Source organism: Miscanthus floridulus, chromosome 8 (genome assembly GCF_019320115.1).
Source record: "Miscanthus floridulus cultivar M001 chromosome 8, ASM1932011v1, whole genome shotgun sequence".
NCBI classification, from domain to species: Eukaryota; Viridiplantae; Streptophyta; class Magnoliopsida; order Poales; family Poaceae; genus Miscanthus; species Miscanthus floridulus.
This window is the reverse complement of record NC_089587.1, coordinates 190678996-190704287: the sequence shown is the minus strand read 5'-3', so window position 1 is coordinate 190704287 and position 25292 is coordinate 190678996. Positions and strand designations below refer to the sequence as shown.

The 25292-nt window shown below is 43.6% G+C and overlaps 1 pseudogene; it reads right to left on the bottom strand.

Moving 5' to 3' along the window:
- Positions 1 to 7278: 7278 nt before the first annotated feature.
- On the bottom strand, positions 7279 to 9118 carry LOC136474375 (salutaridine reductase-like; annotated as a pseudogene).
- Between the last annotated feature and the right edge of the window lie 16174 nt (positions 9119 to 25292).

The following is a 25292-nucleotide window of genomic DNA, read 5'->3' as shown; positions in this document are numbered from 1 at the left end:
CTCCTGGCGTGCTCGGCATCCCTCCCAAAAGTGCTCGGCACTGCCCCAGGAGTGCTTGACTCTATCGCTGGAGTGCTCGGCACCCCTCTCGGAGTGCTCGGCACCTCTTCCCCAGCATCTCCACCACTATGGATGACCAGGTGCTCAACGACGAAAGTGTTGGTGAAGCCGCCAGCTTCCCCCATGCTCGGACTGTTCCAGTCCCAAGCTACCTTCTCGTTGAACACTATGTTGCGCGAGACAAATACCTTGTTTCCACGTGGATCATAGAGTCGATACACCTTGGTACCCTCCGCGTAGCCTAGGAACACCATCGGTGTGCTCCTGTCCTCTAGCTTGGTGAGGATCGGCTTCGTCTTCCTGATGTGGCCGATGTAGCCGAATGTCCGAAGGAAGGACACGCTCAACTTGCGCCCATACCAAGCTTCGAACAACGTCTTGCTTGTTAGGGCTTTGGTAGGAGCGTGGTTGAGGATGAACACCGTCGTGGTCATCGCCTCACCCTAGAACCTTACCAGCATGCATTTGGCCTTCATCATGGATCGAGCCATGCTGACCACCGTCTGGTTCTGCCTCTCCACCACACCATTCTGTTGTGGTGAGTATGGTGCAGTGTGGTGTCGCACCACACCCTGATCCATGTAGTACGTAGTGAACTCCACTGAAGTGAATTCACTGCCGCGATTAGTCCTCAACGTGCAGAGCTTCTTGCCGCTCTTAGCCTCCACGCGCGTCTTGAACTTCTTAATCGCCACTGCCGCTTCATCCTTGCTCATTAGGAGTTGCATCCACATATAGCGACTGTAATTATCCACGAGCAGGAGGAAGTACCGCCGACCACCGTTTGTAGCTGGTGTGATTTGCCCATAGAGATCGTCGTGGACGAGCTCGAGAGCGTCCTCCACGTGATACTTGGTCGCCTTTGGGAATGATAGCCTCCTCTGCTTCCTGGCTAGGCAGCTGTCACACAGCTCGCCTCCATGCTTGATGTGGGGTAGCCCTCGGACCATCTTCTCCAGACGACCAAGTGCATCGAAGCTGAGATGTCCAAAACCAGGCATGCCACAGCCACGGCTCCTCGGTGTGCCTTGCCGCCAGGCACACTGGTTGCACTACCTTCAGGTCAAGTAGGTAAAACCAGTTCTGGAACCTCTTCACCTTGGCAAGAAGTCGCTGCTCCCGGTCCCTGATCCTAAGGACTCCATCCTTGATCAGTACCTCGCTACCGTGCTCATCCAGCTGACCAATGCTGATGATGCTTGAACGTAGCTAAGGGATGTAATATACATCCATTAGCGTGCAGTGCACCCTGTTCTGGCACATGAAGACGATGGTGCCGCGCCCTTGGATTGCCACCCTTGAGCCATCACCAAACTTCACCATACCGATAACATCATCGTCGAGCTCGAAAAAGGCTGCCTTGGAGCCCGTCATGTGGTTGCTGGCGCCAGAGTCTAGGTACCACCGCTGCTCCTGGTCGGTGCCCATATGTCCAAGGTGGACTTGGGAACGTGGTTCGTTGAGGTTGACAGCCTTCAGGACCTTCCTAGGTCCTTCCACCGTCGTCGCCTCTATCTTCTCCTCGGCCTCGACGTCGTGTAGTGCACAGAATGTTGCCATCAAGATAGTGGCCTCATCACCATCATCAGCTTGCGCTAGATGAGCCTCAGCCTTCTTCTCTGCTTACGATTTGGGCACTCCCATGCCCAATGGCCCGTCTTCCCGTAGCGCCGGCAGGCGTTGGGGTCGACTTGCTTCTTCCTCTCCGAAGAAGCCTTGCCGCGGCGCTTGCCATCGCCACCGCGGCTGTAGGAGGCTACCCCAGAGTTCATCTGAGTAGCCCACTCCTCCTCTGTCAGCAGTAGCTTGCTGCTGTCCTTCGTTGCTGTTGCCTGCTCTAGGTGCTCGTCCACCGTCCACAGACAGCCTGTCACATCCTCAATGGTGGGGGTGGACAAGTCCAGCATCGTCTCTATGGAGAGAGCGATCTGGATGTACTTTGCCAGCATGGAGTGGAGATACTTGGAGACCGCCTCCCCTTCGTCGATGGTGATACCGTGGCTCTTCAGCTTGCTAATGAGCGTCTATAGGCGAAGGGAGAAATCCTCCACCATTTCACCATCCTTGAATTTGAGGTTGGCGTACTCCTACTTCAGAAGCTGGGTTCGCTGCCTTCTTTGCGCGGTCAGAACTGACGCACATCGCCGCAATAGCCTCCCATGCCTCCTTGGCAGAGCTCTTCGCCCCCAACGGCTCCCTGTACTCCGTCGGTACAGCAACGAGGATAGCTTCCAACGCTGACATGTCATCTTCCTCATTGTCGGTGTCCTTGTCAACAGCATTCCAGAGCAGTGGGGCTCTAAGCTTGACCTTATGGTGACCGACCACTCTCCATAGTTGGTGCGAGTCAGTGTCGGCTAACTGGTGCCGCTGACCTCCCTCACCGTGCGAACAACGACCTCCTGTCGTGGCTGGGCCGTCACAGCAGTGCCACTGCTGTCGCCCATCTTCGAACCGTCCATCATCGCCAGCGGTTAGTCTAGTGACAGCACTTGTACGGCTCTGATACCACTTGTTAGGCCCATAGGATCACCGGCTCAGGTGAGTCGACCACTCACCAGTCTTGTCGAGCATCCGCTAGTGGTGCCGAGCACTCACTAGCTATGCCGAACCACGAACAAGCGTTGTCCGACCACACACACTATGGCTAGAGATAGAAGAAGAGGGAGAACAGAGCATACACACACAGTACAAGCACCAGCGTTGGCCGGAGCCCTGTATAGGAGATGGCAAATCTGAACTCTCTTTACTGAGTTGCAGTGGTAAACTATTTATACAACTCTATCCATCTAATCCTAGTACAGTTAACATGCTGCTACAATCACTAGATAACACAGCATGACTGACTTCTGCATATGTCCCTGTATGTGGCTACAGTGAGGCAGGAGAGCCGTTCGGTGCCTGCCTTCTACAGCGGCTACAGTACCACAGCAAGGAGCTTTTTCGGCGTCGCCTTCTCTTACTGTGTGTTCACACAAGGAAGTAGTATATTATCTAACAGGAGGTGTTGATGCACTCCAGATTTGCTTGGCCAGAGTAGAAATCACCTTTAATGAATTGCCAACATTTCTTCGGAAAAAAGCCATTGAACCCGTCAGGTCCTGGTGCTTTGTCAGTGGGCATGCGCTTTACAACCGAGTCCACCTCTTCATCAAGGATGGGTGCAGCAAGCATATCTAGATCATTGATCGGTGTGACCAAATTTGCAAGGTCGAAGAGCATAGTGGGCGAGGACGTGGTGCCCATGTGATTTCTGAACGAGCTCCAAAGAAGGCCTGCTTTACTGTCATGGTCTTGTATCCAAACTCCTTGCTCATTCATAATCTGCGAGATGGTATTTCTACGGTATGATATTGCTGCCATGCCACGAAAGAATTTTGTATATTCATCACCGAACCTGATTTGATTCACCGTATAATGCTTTTTCCAGTATAGATTTTTATAGTGCAGCCAAGTTTGCAGCTGTCTCTTGAGTGCAACCCTCAGATTGGCCTCAGGGTTGAAGAAACCTCTTCTGTCATCCAGTGTATCAAGGAAGCAAATGACTCTATTACAGTTGTTGATTAAGAGTATTAGGTTGGAGAGATGCCTGCTCCAATCCTTTAATCTAGCTCTCAGCGCTTTGAACTTCGCCGAAATATTTTGGGCACTATCAGTCAACATAGGCATAGAGTCCCAACAGTGAAATACTATGTCCAAGAAGTCATCTTGTTCTGCCCAGAAGTTCTCGAAACGAAACATACTTGTCTTGGGTATTTTTGTACTGATCGCCACTTTGCATGGTATATGATCGGACGTGATCTTAGCTAGGGGGGAGAACCTCTGTGTTAGGGAAGTCTAGGGTCCAGTTGATGGACGTGAAAAACCAGTCAAGCTGGTCCAGCAATGGGTTGTACTGCATGTTACTCCCGGTGAAGGCGCGCCCCTTCAGCGGTAACTCAACTAACCCCCAAATCACCAATTGCTTCATTGAAGATAAGCGTGTCAGCGAGATTACCACCCGTTGCGATTACTTAATGATCTATAAAAATTGAAATCGCCCAGGAAGATCCAGTTTTCGGAGTCACTGATATCATGATCCTTGAACCAGTGGACAAACTCTGTGCGTGCAGGACCATCACATTGTCCATAAAACAGTTGTTAGCTTCCAGGTTTAATTGTCATGCACTGAACTGAAACTTACTGTGATGCCAAAGCTTCTTTTGTCAACAACCAGGGCCCAAAAAATAGCACTATTCCAGAGGACCAGAATGCCTCCAGAAGCACCCACTCAAGGATGAAATCAAACTTGTCGAAACGGCGTGGAGCAAACTTTCTGATGAAACAAATATCAATTTTTTTTCTTTGTTTCCTAAAGACAGATAACTGAACAAGCGCTTTCGTCAATCTTATCTCGCACCGCATCCCATTTCTCTGATGGCATTGATGCCACGAATGTTCCAACATAAGATGTTCCAATTGCGAATATTCATTTAATAGCAAGATAAAATAGTGGAACAGGACCTGTTGTTATGACTAGCATAAGCAGGTGAGGGAACCGAGCAGCACAGATACAGATCAGACAGGTAAACATGGACAGTTCATCACAATCGAGATAAAAGAAAGCGCCACAGGCAGGATAGCAAAAGTTTCCATAGTGGAAATTTAGGGGCTTTTTCTAAAAATAAATTTTACCATTACTAGTCAGAGGTCTTAACGAACTCTCAGCTTTAATTTTTACTTTCTCCTTCCATGTCTTAGAATTTTAAGGATAGATTAGTACTTAATGGAAGTTACAACATACCCCTATTAATTGACGGTGAACCATATTAATTAAGGAAAGAAATGCTTAGGGTGTGTTTGGTTCCATGGATACCCATGGATGGGACATGGATATCTATGGATACATGGTGTTTGGTTGGATGGACAAGCTGAACCTGGATATCTACGACATGGAATATTCTGGGGAGATGCTGGATATCCTGGCCCGCAAAAATCTGGCAGGTGAGGATATCCACATGTTGATTAGCGCATGTTTTGTGTGACAATTAGAGTAATATAGTGTTAATTAACATATTTTATTTTTTATTAGTGATTATAATGACAAGATTAGTGTCAGTGCATATTTATTAGGGTATAATTAGTTGTTATTATTTTTAAATAATAGATATAATTAGTTAAGTATTCTAATCTCATGCAATCTCATCCATCCAACCAAACAGAAAAATGACTCACCCTATCCATCCAACTAAACAGACAACATGGATATCCATATCCCGAATTCCATGGATGGCCATATCCCATCCACCTTGTCCTCAAACCAAACACACCCTTAGAGGCATGCACCGCAATCTCAAGTTGACCCAATCTATTATCAAGAGTTAAAACAAGTTTTTCAGGACATGTTTTAAATCCTAGAACATCAAGTTTTCGAAGACAAAGACAGTAACATATAGGCGTACTAATTGAAGACTAAAAAAACTCTAGGTCAATCCTCACTAAGCGTGCTATGAAAAAAAAACAAATGTTAGAAATTATCTAAAAAAACCATATGTTCAATAGACTTTGTCATCATCCGCAATAATAGCCGTTGCTCATAGGATCTAGTCTTTTTTTCTCTCAAAAAGACGCATGTCTCTAGCATTATAAAAACAATCTAGGGTACTCCCTAAATGTGAAAGGGCATGTAGCCTACGGGTTATAGGAGCCTCAATAGCACCTCAGGTCCTGGGTTTGACTTCCAGTGGGAGCGAATCTTTTAGGATTTAACGGTTTTTTGTGCTTTCAATGGTAAGCGACGTTCCTGTGGATAGTGAGGCAATTTTGAGGTTTTGTCGGCTCAGTCTTCGAAGATGCTCATAGGAATAGAGTTTGTGTGCGTGTATTCATAGAGGTGAGTGTACGTGCGTTGTGAGCGTGTCCATTGTTATGTGTAATTCTAAAAAATGGTAATCCCTAAATCTTGATCTAAATTGCTTACCATTCTTATTATGTAAAATAATATAAAGTAATATCTAATCTTCATTTAAATTAATCTTATATGCCATTATAAAAAATAATATAAAACAGTTCTCTAGTTTGCTTCTACATTAGCCACCTCCGCTATTATTAGAAAAACTAAAGTAACCTTCAAATCTAAGTTACCTATGTATGTCAATATAGGAAAATATCCAAAAATATTTCTATATATTTTTCTAAGATAATGTTTGGTTTGAGAAAAACCAAATGTGGAGGTCCAATCTCCTGCAATTTCGGTTCATGGGTTGGGACCCCATTATAGTTTTTTGTGTGTGAGAGAGAGAGAGAGAGAGAGAGAGAGAGAGAGAGAGGATATATGGCATTTTCTGATATGTCAACCATGGGGCTCAGCTGCTAGACCATTATTAGATATCATTTGAGCCAAAACATATCTATACGAGGTTGGTTCTTATAAAGTTAACTACATTTTCTACTTTGACCTCTTTTAGTGATATGGCTTCTGCCAATTTAGAGAAGTAATCAGTCACGGCAAGGTTAAATTTGTGGCCCTTAGAGAACGGAGAATTTATTGGCCCTACTACATTCATTTTCTAAATTTCAAAAGGTCATGACATATTATTGGTCGCATGCGACGGTTATGCGGTTGATGTATAAAATTACCATGTATTTGATACTCATGGCATCTTTCTACAAATCTCATGGAACCATCAAATATTATAGGCCAATAGTAACCAAAATGTTTTAGCGAGTAGTGTAGTTTGGATCTAGTTTCGTGTGTAGCACACACTCCAGCATGGAGTTCATTTAAGGCTTTGGTTACCTCATTGCCTATGCAGGTCTAGCTTTTTGAGTCAAAACTGGACCAAAAGTCACATGACTGAATGCAAAGCCCGAACAAAAATTTGCAAAGTAATTGTACTCAAAGCAGTTTCCTAAATAAATATCACATTAATTGGAGATGAAGTCATGTTTCTCTAAACTTTGAAGAATAAATTTTCAATTATGTTTGTGCATCATAAGAGTCCAATCATGTAAAAAACTATGTCTTCATTCTAAATGTCGATCATTTGTATGGTGATTCTGTTACAAAGTTGTCTTATATTCTTATACATTCATTTCTTTCAATTATCGCGCTATCGTACAAGCATAGGTTGATAGGCTAGTACTATATATATGCAATAATTGTGTTATATGGACCCTTTTTGTGTGTTTGAAACAAACATGAGGGGCCCATCCTATGGCCGATCACCAACATAAGAATTACACGAAGGATGCAACCTCTGTGCAGTTCAAGTACGCTCCGGTCATGCCTCCCCTGGGTATGAAAGCAAGAATCAGAGCTCCTCTTGCGCCCTCCTCGACCATGAGATCTCCGGTGTGGAAGTTAATGTCTGTACTGACATAGACGGGATGCACACAATTTACACATAGTTCGTTTGCAATGATTCTCGAATAAGCATTAGCAAGAGCCTTGGACACTTTATATGCAGGGTACCCTCCTTCAGTCGGCCACCCATGGGGTTCTAGTTGCCCATTCTTGAAGTCCTTAAAGAAAAATTCTGACAGTTCATCTAATCTCTGTACCGATAGGCTGTCAATGGGGTTGTTCGGCAGGACTGAAAAATAAGCCAAAATACTGTTCTGGCTGATTGTTGTGAGGGAAAAGTATTGTTCTGTTCGAAAACATTGTTCACATGAACAATGTCGCTGTGAGTGCGCTGGCCAGCCCAGCCCCAGCCGGCCAGCCAGCCGAACGCGCTCCTTTTTAAGTTCCTCACCACTGAGAAACTGAAGCCATGTAGAAGGATTAGTATTTTTTTGAAAGCAGTGTGGTCTAACTATTAAATCAAGTTCTAGTATCTGTATTTTGCCATTTATTCAAGGCATTACCCTGAGCAGTCCAAAATGAGATGATACATTTACAACTCTTCCATGGGATGAGAACTGTAGGAGAGGAAGAAGTGCTTCTGGACAATTTTAGTGCCATGGTAGTTTGTAATCAAGCAATCCTTTGCTTTGTCGTAAGGCTCCGTAGTGTGCTTCCTGATCCATTCAAGCTTTTCCATGATATCCATATCTGCAAGCTATTTACATGCAGAAAACAGTTGTTAGCTAGTGTCGAAAGCTATATATCAAGAAGATAAATATATCAGAACTTTCTAAAGATAACTAATTGGAAGTGACAGTTGAAATGCTTATGAAGTTACATAAACTAGCTAGCTAACCTCTTGCTTAAAAGATTCTGGGTCGCTGATCTCGGTTGTTGTCCCGACAATTCCTGCATTGTTGACCTGCAAAGAATCAAACAGCCTGTTCGCTTGTTGGTTTCAGCCAGCCCAAACTAGCCAGCCAACAGTGTTTTCCTCTCACAACAAACCAGCACCAGCCAGCCCAAACCAACCCAAAAACCAACCAGCGAATAGGTCGAAAGTATCAAACTAGTGACTACCAACATATGATTTAAGATAAATTCAGAAACAACATCCTTCACATGTACTCGTGATGTTGGAAAAGAAACACGAGGCAATACCAATATATCCAGCTTGCCATACTGCTCCCTGATAACGCCATGTTCGTTTGGCTTATAAACTGTATTTTTTCAGCCAATGAATAGTATTTTTCTCTCACAACAAATCAGTCAACAGTACTTTCAGTCATGGCTTATCAGCCAAGCGAATAGGGCATTTAAGTCAGCAAGACGTACTGCGCTTCAGAGATCTCCAACCTCCAGTGGATGAAACAGGACGTTGGATAGCCCCTGCGCTGCAAGATTTTTTACTGCTTCTGCACCCCTCTTCTCGTCCCTCACTGTCAGTACTACTGTGACTCCTTTGGAAGCAAGTTGCCTGCATATTTCTAATCCAATTCCTCTGTTCCCTCCAGTAACAACAGCAACCCTAAAAGAAAAGAATCCTCAATGCTTTAGGATACACATCAAATGAATATCTATGAATAAATTTATCATATGTACTTTTGCCTTGGAATATAAATTGCTTATATACAGCTATTTTTCTAAATGAGAGTATATATATTTTAGAAGAAAACAGAGATGCCAAAATGCTCACTCTTTTTCATATTGCCCGCATATGTTTCCTTCCATGTATGATGGAGAGCTGATTTTGTGCGAATTAGTGTGTTGTTTCTAAAGCGATGTTAAGAGAGTTTGTGGAGAGACAAGAGTTGTGATTTCTAAAACAATGTCTTGCATTAATTTTTATTGTGTGAAAAATGAATTCAAAATCTCGTTTAAGCCTTGAATATGTTTTATTCTATTTCTACCAATAAAGTATTTAAATGTTTATCTAAAAATAAATTCAAAAGTTTTATCTCCAAAATATAGTTTCAATTTCCAAAACTCATAAATCATTTGAAAAACAAGTTTGGCTCAAAAGTTTTTGAATTTGAACTTCAAAATAGATTTATATTGAAAGAAAAGGCTAAACCCCTCTCCTCCCTTCTCAGGCCGGCCCAACCTGTTCTCCCGCGCCCTCTCTCACTTCGCCTGGGCCGCAGCCCAGCTCCCCTCCCGCTCTCTCTTCTCTTTCTGGGCCTCGTCAGCCACCAGGCCTGCCCACCGCCCGCGCCCCTGCCTCCTTGGGCTAAGGCCCAGCAGGGCAGCCTGCAGCCCGTCCCTGAGCGACTGCCAGGTGGAGCCCACCCGTCAGAGCCTCCTCCTACCTCCTGCTTCTCCCCTCCACCATCGTCGGCACCCGCAAGGACTGAGCCCGACCGCGCGACCGAGCAAGCCGCGGACCGAGCTCCTCCCCTCCTTCCCGATCCAGATCCACGCGCCGCGCATCACCAGATTCTCCCCTCCTCTCTTCCCCCCCAGCTCGGTCAAGTCCGCACCCGCCGCCATGGACGGCATGTACCCGAGCTGGCGAGCTTCGTGACTCGGCCCCTACTGCCCTCTTTCCCTCTATAAATGGCGCCCAATCTCCGCGGTGGCGCGCCTCATCCGATTCACCCCTCCCAGTGGCTCCGCGCTCTCTCTCCCGCACCGCAGCGCCCACACTCGCCACCGCCACCGCCATAGCCGACCTCGAGTCGAGCTCCCGATCTCCACAGAAAAAGCTTCCCCCGCCTTCATTCTTCCTCCCTTGGATTCGCAAGGACACCCCAAGCTTGCCCAACTACGCCATGGCATCAATCCACGGCCACAGACCCCTCCGAGCTCGCCGTGCCTCCATGGCCGCCGAGCCCCGCTCCTCGCGATGGACCAGCCGCCCAGACCCTCCCGCCGACAGAGAGCATCACCGGATAACTCGCCTTGTACTCCTCTCCCTCATCCGCCGCTCGCCGTGGAACGCCGGTACGGCCGAGCTCCGTCGAGCCCGCCGTGCGGTGGTTTTTCCCCTGCGCGGCAACAAAACAGAGGAGGGAGATGCTCCTAGTGCCATCCGATCTTCTACGGATGGTCCAGATTCCGTGTTGACCCATGATCAACACAGTCAACCCGCCTCGCCATGTCAGCCTCCTACAGCAAATCAGAGATCGCCACATCACCAGTCATCCTTTTATTTACAGTTTTGCTCCTAAAACTTCAAAAGCTCGTAACTTTTCAATGGTAGCTCCGTTTTTAGTGGTTTTTGCGCTCACGGGATCGTAGAAACAAGCCCTACACGTTAGAACTGTTTATAGTATATTTTCTTATGATTGATGTACTATTTTTAGGGTTCTTTTGTCATTCTTGTTCCTATGGTTGCTATCTCGCTCTCGAAGAAGACGAAGTGTTGATCAAGGTTGATCAGAAGGAAAGAATAGCTTTTGAAGGCAAGTGTCCTTGACCCTCTTGCACCGATATTTGTTTTACTTTGAGTCAGAGTAGTTAGACCATTAGTTGCATGCAGAGTCATAATTTGAATCACATGTTAAGGTTTACTAGAACTTGTTATATCATCCTTGAAACCCGGTTTGAATGGGTAGAAGTCTATGTTTAGCTTGCAGTCTTGGGTTGAGAAGGCTATAATGTTAATACTGACTAATGATCTATGCAACTTTGGGTTAGTAATCTTTTAGCAACATGGTGGATAGGAATCTGGCAGGATGGTTAGTCTTGGTGGTGGTATGTTGCCAGATTTTGGGTAAATATTTTCTGGTGGATTGTTGGAATTGGTGGAATGGGTTTGTGCTTTTTCTGCCTGGATTCTAAGGACCGGTTCTCGAAGCCTATAACCCGACTTAACAGGGCATCCACGAGGGCTATATGGCTCTGGCCCTGGCTAAGTAATTAGCTGCCCATTTCTGTGCATTGTGGAGAGTTAGGTGGCACAAGAGGGGGCCTAAATCAGTGAATCCTTAGTGAATGCACAGGGGTGGGAACCGTAACTTTGTAAAGGCCTTGTAGTGTGACCCCGCTAAGCACCTAGGTAGTGTGAAATTGTGCAACATCTGCATTGTATAAAACTGTATATCAGTTGTGTTCACGGTCAAGAGCGGCTTGAACTTCTTCGAGATTAGTGGATCTTGGTGGTTGAGGATGGATGGTTCAGATGGAACTTGGATGGGATCCAAGTGTGGTGCTTGGATGGAATCCAAGTGTTGGTTTGGTTCTCCGAGGAGAAGGCAGAATTCACTTAGTAAATAGGTGCTAAGGATTTTAAGGAAAATAGGCTATGTCGCTTAAGTGCTTGTGTCAAACCTTGTAAGCCTTTCCTTATGTTGGCTCACATGTCATATTTTTCCTACACTTGCAGAGTACATTTTGATGTACTCACCCTTCTCTTAGTCCCCCTTGCTACCCCACCCAGTTGTTCGGACTAGAAGACGGAGTTTCTAGAAGATGGAGTCGGCGTTTCCTAAAGACGGTGTCATTGTTAGGCTGGTGTACCCCCGGTCAACCTTCCTGTGGAGATGGCGTCCCTTTCCGCTAGTAGTTTATGAGTTTTTCTTTCAGACCCATGGGTCATTTTGTAATAATGTTATCGATGATGTAAGCAACGTTGCAATCATACTGTAATGAAGTCATCATATCACTAGTGGAGAAACAGGCTGTACTCCTGGTTCTCAACCGCCTTCAGTTCCGGTTTTGGAACCGGGAGTACCAAATCGGGACTAAAGGTCCCCTCCTTTAGTCTCGGTTTCATGCCCAGGACTAAAGGTGCAGCTTTAGTCCCTGTTGGTAATACCAACCGGGACTAAAGGGCCTCCCGGCCTAGCCACGTGGGGCGGTCCTTTAGTCCCGGTTGGTATTACCAACCGGGACTAAAGGTTTCCTTTTTTCTTTTTTCTGTTTCTATTTTCAATTGATGATTCGTTTTGGTTTTCGAATAGGTTTTCGAATATGCATTCTACAATGCTAATAATATACATATTCTACACGTTTATAATGTTTGAACATTTTGTACAAACTAAAGTATAAAATTAACGTATATATTACATGCATATACATATATTGTATGTTATTTTATGTACATATAATATGTATGTATGTGTGTGTGTATATATATTACAAATAAAGGTTGCATTGTATATTCTATCATATCCTTGGGATAACAAAATCACTCCATCTAGTTTGGCTTCCATGTTTCGTTGACGTCATTGTAGAACTCGTCAGCGGGGTTGAGGACCTGGTCATTAAGAAATCCTGCTATGGTCTCTTGAATTACTTTCAGTTGGTCACATCGTATGACTTTTTCCTTCAACCATAGAGTCTTCAATAAAAGTTAAAGAAAAAGTATTAATATATATATATATATGTGTGTGTGTGTTGGTCACTTGATTACTTATATATATGAGCAACAAAAGAAATTGTGAATATATGAATATATTTATATAACATACTTTGAGGATCTCTTCAGGAGTTCTTTTTGTGTATGCCCCGATAAACTCGCAAACATAGTATCCGCAGTAGTTGTTCCCCTGTTCTTGCCTCAGAACCCACCTTTATGAGAAAAAAGATCTGGTGAATTGAAAGCATGCACGGTGTTAATTGAATTATATATATATAAATGTAGATAGTACTTACTTTGTGTGCGATTACATCCAGTGGCGCTTTGCAATGTTTCATGTGGTGATTCTCAATGAAACTTTTCTAAACACTACGTCCAATAAAATAAAACATTAATTTGGTCTTTAATAATTGTTGCAGTTAAGAGACCGGGGTATATATAGTTGCTAGAGAGACCATATTACCCTTGGATAATATATATCATGTCTTGATACTCTGTTTGCTTTTTTCTTAACGAGTCTAAGATTCTCAACCGACTATTGACCATATCGATGACCATCAATATCCAGTGATTGCTGCATATGTTTTTATACACAAATATAATCGACATTAACTAGAGTCAACATATATGTATATACATGGGAGATAGCTTAGCTAGTAAGCAAATAATTGAACAATTGTCCATATGATCGTCATTAATTATTTAACACTCACTTGAAGTTGTAGGGGAAGAGTATGTCCTTGTTTTGTTGGTTCACTAAGAACCTCATGAGATTTTTCTCGAGTTCAGCTTTCCATTGAGGTGGGGGATTAGGGTGTTTGAATACGACATTTGGATCAACGAAACCAACATCATTATCCTTTCTCTTTCTGAGCTTTGTCATCTCATATCTGCATATATAAAAATATAGTGTGAGGATATATAATGTATATATATACATGTAGCTTTATATATACACACTTTAATAGTAGAAAATAATCACACTTACAGACAATAGCAGCTAATGAGACTTTTATCGAGAGAGTCCAGGTGGCATAGTTGGTGTAATTCTTCAAACTCGACATATATAACGTCATCGCCACGGAAGTAATGTTGGTTTCTAACTCTGACAGTAACAAAGACCTCTCCCCGTTCACACGCCGCCATGTACCACTTGTTTAGCAAGTACATTTGCGTACCCAGTTCACCTAAGGCCTTAGGGTTGTATAGACTCTTTCCACGTTCAAATTTATTCCAAGGATCCACTTTTGGAGCAGATGGTCCTTCAGCGAACACTTGGGCAAGGTCCAAACCAGTTCCCTCGTAAAATCGAGCTAGCTCCTCAAAATCGAGTCTAAGTCTAAGTTCGAACCATATTGATTACGAACGACAAGAGGGGGGACTGATTGTTGTGATTGTTGTCCGAGTTGTGCAACACCTTTCCCTGGTCTAGTCTTTTTATGCGCCGCCTCAAATGACTTGGTGAGAGAGCGGTCGTAGTTTGATTTTGGTTGGGTCTTTTGAGATTCTCGCTTTTTCTAGTCCACCTTCTTTCTTAGAAGATCTGGAGGTAGGTAGAAGTATGATTTCTCCGAGGTCTCCCTCTCTTCTTGTTGCTTTTTTACTTTTTCGAAGAAACTGTCCACATCTTTTTTACTATAGCTTTTAATTCCTTTTCACTTTTCTCGAAAGATAGTTTTTGAGCAATAACTGGATTAGATGAGGCTTTCTTCTTTGCCGGCTGGTGGGACAACGACTTTGTTTGCGGGTGGACCTCTTAGGAGCTGGCTTCCTCTTAGTCATCAAGGGAGGCGGGGCAGCCGTTGGAGGCGTTGGAGACCTCCTTGGAGGTGGCGGTGGTGGCGGCGTTGCCACCTGATTGCCCGGAGCACTATGATGATCTAGAGATTGAATAATTGTACTTAGGTTGGCGGAGGCCCTACTGTGTGATTACAAAAAAGAATAATTAGGTATAAGAAATTGTTATTATTAATCATGCATGTTAATAGAAAGTTTGTGAAAAAATTGTTTCATTCACTTTTGTCCGCACCTATTGTTTGGCAGTTGAGGAAGCGGCAGTGGACTAGAGACCCCGAGAATAATGATGTAGCGCTTGCGCCATAGTATGAATGTTTTCTCTGCTTCTCCTAGAGTCTTCTCCCCATCACCTCCTAGAATGTTAAGAGGCATGTCACTAAAACCTTTGTTAACTCTATCAACTGAGACGCTAACATATCCAGGTGGTATTATTGGCCCATGGATTCTTGGTGTCTTGGTAGGATCTGGAGGAGAAAAAACACCGAGAGCCACCATGATTGTGGCATTCTCTTTTGGAATATGTAGCTCACATGATGTAAATGGTGCAGTGATGTCATCCACGGGGAAACATAGCATCGCATCATCTTGATTTGGCAACTCCGTGGAAGCGCAGCTGCTTTTCAACTGATAAGGGGGGCTAATATTAATGTTCATTCCTGGATCTGATGCCTGCCTCTGGGCACTCATTGCTATTTGCACTTGCTTTATGATTTTGTCCTGCATTCTAGCTTGCATGTCTTTTTCGTGCTCCTGTGCTTGAAGCAATGCCTCCCGTGACTCACGAACCAATTCCTCCAACCTACTGATCCGCGCTGCATCCTCATCCTTCCTTCTCTGCCAGCTTCTATAGGTATCTCTGTCGTCAGAGAAACTATGCTCCCAAGAAATATTTTGTCCTAAACATCTCGTTCGGCCACTGTGTTCAGCAGTCTCGAGGGCATACGTCAGTTCATCCTTCTCTCTATTGGGCCTGAACACACCAATAGTTTTAGCTTGTAGGGCATAAGATAATCTTTGTGTTGCTCTTTCGAGTTTTGAGCCATGAACCAGCTTCCCGGTCTCTAGGTCCAGTCTTCCCCTATGAGCGAAAAACTAATTCTTCGTGCGTTTGGGCCAATTGAGTGATTCTGGTGTGATACCCTTGGCAAGAATGTCCACTTTCATTTTTCCCACTTGGGAATGGCAGTCGCGTAGCCACCAGATCCCATGCCATGGTGGTATACCTTATGTCAGGCATTCTCTTGGTTTCTTCTCACCCGTTCCTCACCCTCTTCCGATGTCTTGTACTGTACAAAATCATTCCAGTAGGGCCTCAACTTCGCGAGCGGGCCACTAGTATTGAAATTGGGCGTTACGTTCTTCTTGACGTATTTCGTGTATAGGGATTTCTTCCAAGTCTGAAATTGTGTGGCCATCTTCTTCATAGCCCAATTTCAAACTAGTTCCTTCAATTCATTATCGTTGATAGCATCATAATCATCCGCTTGCAACGTGAAATGTTGAAGAATATCATCCCAAATTAAATTCTTATCAAGATTAGAGACAAAACTAACATGAGGCTCGTTGATCTTTTGCTTCCATTCATGGGCACTGATCGGAAGTCTGTCCCTTACAAGGCACCCACAGTGTTGCACGAATTTCCTTGCGTGTGGACCAAGTGGTTCGCCTGTCTCAATATTGAATTCCGATATTATGTAGCGCCCTTCCAATGGCTTTTTTGGGCCTCGATTTTTTTTGCTTTTCACCGTTGTTGTCGTCGATCCAGAGGGCTACGTATAATAGATGATAGATATTCAAATATATATATATATAATATTCAAATATATATATAAATATATATACCTCGCCTGTATTTTCTTGCACAATATTTTCTTGGTTATCTTCAAGAGCCAGGTATTGACTCCCGTTATCTACATCCTGTTGGACACCATCGGCAAATTGAGTGTCGGTGTTGATAATATTCATCATTTCTTCATCCATGTTGTCTCTCGGGGCAGCCATCTAGCTTTTACACCACCAGATAGATCTATAAAAAATAAAAACTATATCTATAAAATGAACTCCTGCAAGACATGCCACCTCAAGGATAGTAACATTTGAAAAAATCATTTATGTATCTGTACTAGTGATAGAATCTAGCATAAGCCTTATTTAAGTGCCTAGCTTGTTTGAAGGGGAAATCTTAACTGACAAAGTTTAAAGGTTTCCAGAGCGTTTAACACTACTCTGCTTGTCGAGAAAGTTGCTAGTGTTGTGTCATTAGCATTTTTCATGGCCGTGGCCATGGTCATTGTGTTCTCGTCTTTTACTGCGGTAGGTAAGTAATTCACATGATATTTCCACAAATTAACAGAAGAATAGGAGTGTACACACATAACAATCGATTATCGTTTATATTTATATATATACTACGTTTGCGTACGGTGATTGATAGACTACTACGGCGATATCAGGACGTGTGAATAAATAACCATCCGTACTAGTTGACCTTGCTTACGTGATCATCTCGGTGAGCATTTCTCCACCTGACGGCACCGTACTTGGCCATGGAAGAGCTCCGATTCTACGAGGAAGGGAACACGGTCTTCCACGACCGTTGCCGCTCTCCCTCGTAGAATCAAAGCTCCTCCTTGACGTCCGTTACCGCTCGGCAGAGAACATGCTCGCTGAGCTGAACACGGTCCGCAAGTTCAACTAGTACGGATTTTCTATAATTTTCTAACTAGTCGCATTATAAGATTGCCGGCACAAGGGCTTGGCACACGCATCCATCCGATTACAAAAGGTTGGAGCAATTAATCCATAATAAACAGATTATATATGGTGGCGGTGGTGGCTCACATCCAAGGTGTCAAACGTGAGGTCCAGCTCCTGCAGCCAAAAAATATGTTAGAGACTTAGACTTTACTAAAAAACATGTTGCAGAAGTACCCAACATAAACAAGTATGACACACTATGAGAAATAGATAAGCATGAAGCCACTTGTATCATTAATCAAATAGCCCTAGCAAACTGACAATAAAAAAACTCCTCTTTTATAAGAATGGCACCTCAGCGTAGGTATATAAGAATGACTCCTGTGATCTTGAGTGGCCCACATGTTACAAAATTATCAAAGGAACATGTGAGGGTATCAATCACCTTCACACTACATACGAGAAACCTATTTTGCATCTGGACATAAAGCCTGCTAATATTTTGCTGGACAACAATAAGAACGCCAAAATTTTAGATCTTGGCCTGTCCAGACTCGCAACACGAACTAATTTGGTAATAGAAAATGCCAAAGGAACACAGTAAGGAGAGAAACATGCATGTGGCGAATGACACTTCGCTGCGAGATTGAAATTATTGTACCACCATTGAGAAAAAACATGCATGCTTCCTTGTGATCCTATAACCCTTTTGTTTATCCTGGATTATTCTATGATTGCAGCCACTGGTTCAATAATAAGCTCATCATTAGTCATAATAAGTCATAAACCATGCATGGAGTAGTAGTGGTGCTCAGCTCAGCTCTATCGGTTCCAAACACAACCGAAGCAGCTCGGTTAGTTTACTCGCAATATAACCATTCAACGGCCTAAGGGAACTCCTCGGCGGTTAGCTTAATCTCAATCATTTGCCAATTAAACATTTCATTTGCCAGATCATGAGGTCAACCAACTAGAAGCTTAGAACCATATAACATTGTCAGCAGGCTGGACTTTCTTTTTTCTTGGAGGGGCGAGGACACACTTCTAGTTGATTGACCTCATGATCTGATTACAGGATGTATTGTCTGACAATTGAAATGTTTAATGGTCCACAAAAATATTCAATGTTCATTTCACCCATGTGGTCAGAAATTTAGAGCAAACCCTAGCTGCCTGGATTCCCTCAGCAGTTGCTAGCTACCGGCACTTCTCCCATTGCTATATATAATTGTCTACTGATTCATTGAAACACAATGATGAGGTAAAAATATTGGAAGAATAGGAATGAAGTACTAGTAAAATACAGAAATACTAGCCGTCACGTACATCAAGTCCAATTGAAAATTATTGGATTGTCCGATTGTACGTAGCTGGCAAAGAATTGAGTTTATCGGTTGCATCATGAAACGATCTGATGTGAAATCTGTTGCATCTTCCTTTTTCTCTTTAATGTGTTGTTGAATTCTCAAACAAATGTGACTGGGGGGCTGGAGTCTACTGATTTGCTGACCTGTCTAGCCAGGGAATGCTAGCTGAGGAAGAAGAAAATGATGCCGGCGGCGCTGCCGAGCTTCAGGGTCCAGCAGCAGCCGGCGAAGACTGCTTGGGGGCGAGGTGGGACGGGGATGAGGACGACGCTGCTGGATCTTGGAGAAAACCTAGAGAAGACTGCTTGGGGCCGGGGCCAGTGACAGCGTGCGCGCGTGAGGCGAGGCTAGGGTGGCCTAGGGGCGGCAGCGCTGCTGGATCGATCTGATGGAGAAGATGAGGCTTGGCAGAGGCAGAGAGGTTTTATAAAGGGAGACCTTTAGTACCGGTTGCCGCTACGAACAGGGACTAAAGACCCTTTAGTACCGGGTGATGATTAGAACCTGGACTAAAGGTCTGATCTTTAGTCCCGGGTGTAGCCATGGCCCGGGAGTAAAGGTCATTTGGGCGGGCTGTGAAAACGCAGCCCACCTTTAGTCCCGGGTGATGATTAGAACCGGGACTAAAGGTCTGATCTTTAGTCCCGGGTGTCTCCACGGCCCGGGAGTAAAGGTCATTTTGGTGGGCTGCAAAAACGCAGCCCACCTTTAGTCCCGGGTGTAGCCACGCCCCGGGAGTAAAGGGCATTTTAGGCCCGAGAGTAAAGGTGGTCTACAGTTGGCTTTCTCCTGTTTCCATAAGTTTTTTCCTTTTTTATATATTTCTTTTATATAAAAATGCATAGAGTTATTAATTGCCTAATAAATAAAATATTATGAAAAAAATTATAAAAAAAATCCTGGACTTGGTTTTGCATTATTATACACAACAAAAAATTGTAACATAAACTCTTTTGTTTTACTGTATGAATATTTGACATTGTGTAAATAATAATTACAATTTGCACCATGCAAAAATATACTACTTAATTAAAATCATTAAAACTATTGCTTTTTTATAGGAAATTAGTTTTCACATCTTATTAACGTTGATCATTTGGTTTTTCATCACACATTCTCCACGGGAAATCCACCGTCTAGCAGAAAATTTATTTAAACCGTAGAAAATATGAAAACACGACAAAAAAATCTAAAGTCACAATTATTACATAATAGGTCTAATACATCACTAAATATATCAAGCGGGCACAGTAGTGAACTTCTTCTTAATGTATATCCCTAGGTTATGATCGCGTCGTAACCATGGAGTGTCCTCATCATTTAGCTGGATGCTTGGGTCTTTGTTCACTGTGGAGGGTGAAATTCGTTCATCCTTTTCATAATCTTCTGATATGTCTGACTTGTCTTTAATTTTGACGATGTTTCTTTTCCCTGAAAGAACTATGTGGCGCTTTGGCTTATAGATTGGGTCGTTGTTGTTTTTCCCTCTCTTTGATTTTGTAGACATGTCCTTGACATAAAACACCTGATTCACATCCTTGGCAAGGACGAATGGTTCGTCTTTGTATCCAATATTGTTGAGGTCCACGGTTGTCATTCCATACTGGTTGTCGACTGCTACCCTGCCTCCAGTCGCCTTTACCCATTGGCACTTGAACAAAGGTACCTTTAAAGTAGGTGCATAGTTTAGTTCCCATATCTCCTCTATGCGGCCATAATATGTTTGCTTATTTCTATTAGGGTCGGTGGCATCTATGCGGACACAACTGTTTTGGTTGGTGCTCCTTTTATCTTGGGCTACTGTGTAAAATATATTCCCATTTATCTTGTACCCTTTGTATGTGAGGATATGCCACGATGGCTGCCTAGCCAACAAATACAGTTGCTCATCAATACTCTCATCACCCTGACATTCTTTTCGTAACCAGTCGTTGAAAGTTTCCATGTGCTGACGCGTAATCCAAGCTTCAGACTTTCCTAGAAACTCGGATCGGAGCAACTCTTTATGTGTCTCGATATACGGATTCACCAAGGAGGAGTTTTGCAGAACTGTGTAGTGTGCTTTATTAAAATAATTGTCCTACGTACCAATATATGTTTTCTTCTCTAGTGTCCCCCTTTCCACTTAGTCTCCCCTCGTGTCACGATTCAGGAACACCAACCAGGTCAAGGTCGGGAATAAAGTCAACACAAAACTCAATGACCTCCTCTGTTCCATAGCCCTTGGTGATGCTTCCTTCTGGCCGAGCACGATTGTGAACATATTTCTTTAGGACTCCCATGAACCTCTCAAAGGGAAACATATTGTGCAGGAACACAGGACCGAGAATGCTAATCTCCTTGACCAGGTGAACTATGAGGTGTGTCATGATATTAAAGAAGGAAGGAGGGAACACCAACTCAAAGCTGATAAGACATTGAACCACATCATTCTGTAGTTTAGCTAGATCCATTGGATCGATTGCCTTCTGAGAAATTACATTGAGGAATGCACATAGCTTCATGGTGGCTAGACGTACATTTGGAGGTAGAATTCCTCTTAATGCAACTAGAAGCAATTGCGTCATGAGCACGTGGTAGTCATGAGACTTTAAGCTTAGGAATTTCTTCTCTGGCATATTTATTATACCATTTATATTCGAGGAGAATCTAGATGGTACCTTGATGCTTACTAGGCATTCAAACATGCTTTCCTTCTCTTCTTTGCTAAGAGTATAGCTAGCAGCACTTAAGTAATGGCGTTCATCATCTGTCTTCTCTGGATGTAGGTTGTCTCGTTCTTTCAAACATCGTAGGTCCTGTCGCGCTTCAAGTGTGTCCTTAGGCTTCCCATACACACCCATGAAGCCTAGCAAGTTCACACAAAGATTCTTTGTCAGGTGTATCACGTCGATCGCGCTACGGACCTCTAGGACTTGCCAATAGGGTAGCTCCCAAAATATGGACTTCTTCTTCCACATGGGTGCATGACCGTCGGCGTCGTTTAGAACAGGTTCGCTGCCATGTGCCTTTCCAAATACTACTTTCACATCCTTGACCATATTGAGTACATCCTCACCAGTTCGGTTGCCCGGCTTGGACTGGTGGTCTGCCTTACCTTTAAAATGCTTGTCTTTCTTTCTTAGGGGGTGATTCGCAGGAAGAAATCGACGAAGGCCAAGGTACATGACCTTTCGACATTTTTTCAAGAATATACCTTTAATGTCATCGAAATAGTGCGTGCATGCATTATATCCCTTGTTTGATTGTCCTGAAAGATTACTTAGAGTAGGCCAATCATTGATTGTTACAAACAACAATGCTCACAGGTCAAAGTGCTCTTGTTTGTGCTCATCCCACACACGTACACCTGGTCTATTCCACAAAAGTAGAAGTTCTTCAACTAGTGGCCTTAGGTACACATCGATGTCGTTGCTAGGTTGCCTTGGACCTTGGATGAGCACTGGCATCATAATAAACTTACGCTTCATGCATAACCAGGGAGGTAGGTTGTAGACACATAGAGTAACAGACCAAGTGCTATGACTACTGCTCTGCTCCCCAAAAGGATTCATACCATCCGTACTTAAAGCAAACCTTAAGTTTCTTGCGTCATTTGCAAACTCCAGGAATTCTCTATCGATTGCTCTCCACTGGGACCCATCAGCAGGGTGTCTCAACATATTGTCTATCTTACGGTCTTCTTTATGCCATTGTAATAACTTTGCATGGTCTTTGTTTCTAAACAGACGTTTCAAGCATGGTATTATAGGAGCATACCACATAATCTTGATAGGAATTTTCTTCGTGGGACGTTCACCCTCAATATCACTAGGGTCATCTCGCCTAATCTTATACCGCGATGCATGACATACCGGGCATGTATCTAACTTCTCGTACTCCTCGCCACGGTAGAGGATACAGTCATTAGGACATGCATGTATCTTTTGGATTTCTAATCCCAAAGGGCAGACTACCTGTTTTGCTTTGTACGTAGTGACGAGCAATTCATTATCATTTGGAAGCATCTTCTTTTGGATTTTAGTAACTCCCCAAATCCCTTGTCAGATACACCATTCTTTGCCTTCCATTGCAGCAATTCCAGTGTGGTACCTAACTTTTTCTGTCCCGCATCACAAGTTGGGTATAGCAATTTCTTGTGATCCTCTAGCATGCGCTCGAACTTGATCTTCTCCTTTTCACTTTCACATTCTCTTTGTGCGTCACGAATGGCCTGACCAAGATCATCAGCGGGCTCATCTTCTGCCACTACCTCTTCTTCAGCTTCCTCCATTGTAGTATCATTGAAGGCACCATATTCAGCAATAATGTCATTATCGTCCCATTGTTCTTCTTCACCTTCTTCCATTACAACCCCGGTTTCTCCGTGCTTCGTCCAACAAATATAGTTTGGCATGAAACCCGACTTCAACAAGTGTGAATGAAGACTCCTTGAGCTAGCATATTCCTTCAAATTCTTACATATGACATATGGGCAGCACATGAAACCATCGCGTTTATTTGCCTCAGCCACACGTATGAAAGAATGCACGCCCTTAATGAACTCTTGGGAGCGGCGATCAGCATTGTACATCCAATGCCGGCTCATCTGCATTACATGACATACATACCATATTAAAACCTAAAACATAATCAGTTAATTATACGACATGCATACCACCACATAAGGTATTAATTTATGAAAGTCTTGCTACAATGTAGACAATCCCAACTACCACTAAAAACTAAAACTAAAATACACTTCAGCAGCATAAGGATTTCACGACCAATCCCAACTAAAATAGATAGATCATGCGTTTGTTTAACATCTATGGGCTTCTTGCACAGGATCACTACCTTATCAGCCGCCGTAGCCGCCTGTGCAAGAGAGTTTTGCACGTGTTCAATATACTCTTCCTCCCAGTACCAGCCTGAACATTCAGTGCCATCCCACTGAAATTAAAACAAAAAATTAGAACTTTAATCACAATCATCATGAAAATAAGTATAAATTAACCATAATCATCAAATGCGACAAAATAACTCACATTGCGATCCGGACACTTGTAGAAGATACGGCCCTTGTTGGGACACTCCTTCCTCACCCGATACTCCATCACAATCTTCTCCTCACACTTGCCGCATGCAATGAGAGGAAGGTCTGGCCTCAGTCGCTTTGGAACCCGATGAGAGGCTAAGGACCCAGAAGCAGTTGCCATCTACTCTCTATACTCATTTTTAATATAATATAAATTTCTCATTTTATAAACAAATAAAATTAAAAAAACTCTAAAATTCTCTATATCTCCAAACCATGAAGTGTGCTATGCATGCTAGAATTGAAAACTCAATACTAGTTTTGAATAACTACTTTAATCTTCCTTCATCCAAATACGCAAACTTTAAAGTGATTTTGAGCTTAATTGGCTTACAAATAAAAAATCTAACATAAAAAACCACATATATATCTAGTCCACAAAATGAAATAAGCTACTGATGAAACATAAGAGTATAAAGTTGGTAACCTTCGGAACCGAAGAATCGATGGAGGAATGGAAGAAATCTTGTGATACACCGGTGATGAGGAAGAAGAGAGGCCGGCGATGAAGCAAGAACACTGAGCTCGAAGTGGCTCGGGCTCGGGGAGGAACAAGGGCTATATAGGAGGGGACCTTTAGTCCCGGTTGGAGACAGAAACCGGGACTAAAGCGGCCTGTTCGCTGGTTGGTTTCTGGGCTGGTTTGAGCTGGCTGGTGCTGGTTTGTTGTGAGAGAAAAATACTATTGGCTGGCTGGTTTGGGCTGGCTTAAACCAACCAGCGAACAGGGTGAAGGTCCCTTTCTAGTCCCGGACAGAGCCTCCAGCCGGGGGTAGACTTTTACTCCTGGTTGGAGGGACCAACCAGGAGTAAAAGTTAACCTTTAGTCCCGGTTGGTACCTCCAACCGGGACTAAAGGCCCCCTGCAGCAAAAGCCTGCCGCAGTAGCCGTTGGGCAGGGTCCTTTAGTCCCGGTTGGAGCTACAAACCGGGACTAAAGGTATCTCTAGTTCCGGGCGCGAAAAATACCGGGACTAAAGCCAAATTTCGAGGTGGGATCAAAGGTCGTTTCTCTACTAGTGTATATATATGAATAAATTGATCCCGACATACATATGATTTGCATTTGATTTTGTCCTTAAAATCAGGTGTGACAAATAATTAGGGTCTATGTTGGAGAAATGTGGAGAAAATGCTTAGAATTATCAAAACCCTTAATGTGCTTTTAATTGTTTAGTATTTTTTGGGGGCTTTTTAGATAATGTTTTTACTCATAAACTTCAAATTATGTCAATGTGAAAAACATAGCACAAGAAATGTGCTTTTGGTTGTGCCGTTTAGGGTTTAGGCCGTGTTTAGGGTTTAGGCATATATACAATATACAATATATCATTAAAGTCAATATATCAAAATTCTACAACCATGCGATTAATAATCATCTATTTTCTATATATATTATATCTATTTTAATTTTTCACACACACACACACACATCATCATCATCACACTCTCACACACACAGTGTACTCACACATAGCCCCCCGCGCGCCGGAGGACAGCGACGACATGTACGGCGGCGGCGCGCATGGGAGCGAGAGGCTGACCGGCCGGGCACGCACGGGCGGGGTAGGGGGGCGCGGTGGTGGACCTACGGGTAGACAGCAACGACGGCGAAAACAAGAGGGTGCACAAGGTGGACACGAGCTGGGTTTGGGCGGGATCAAC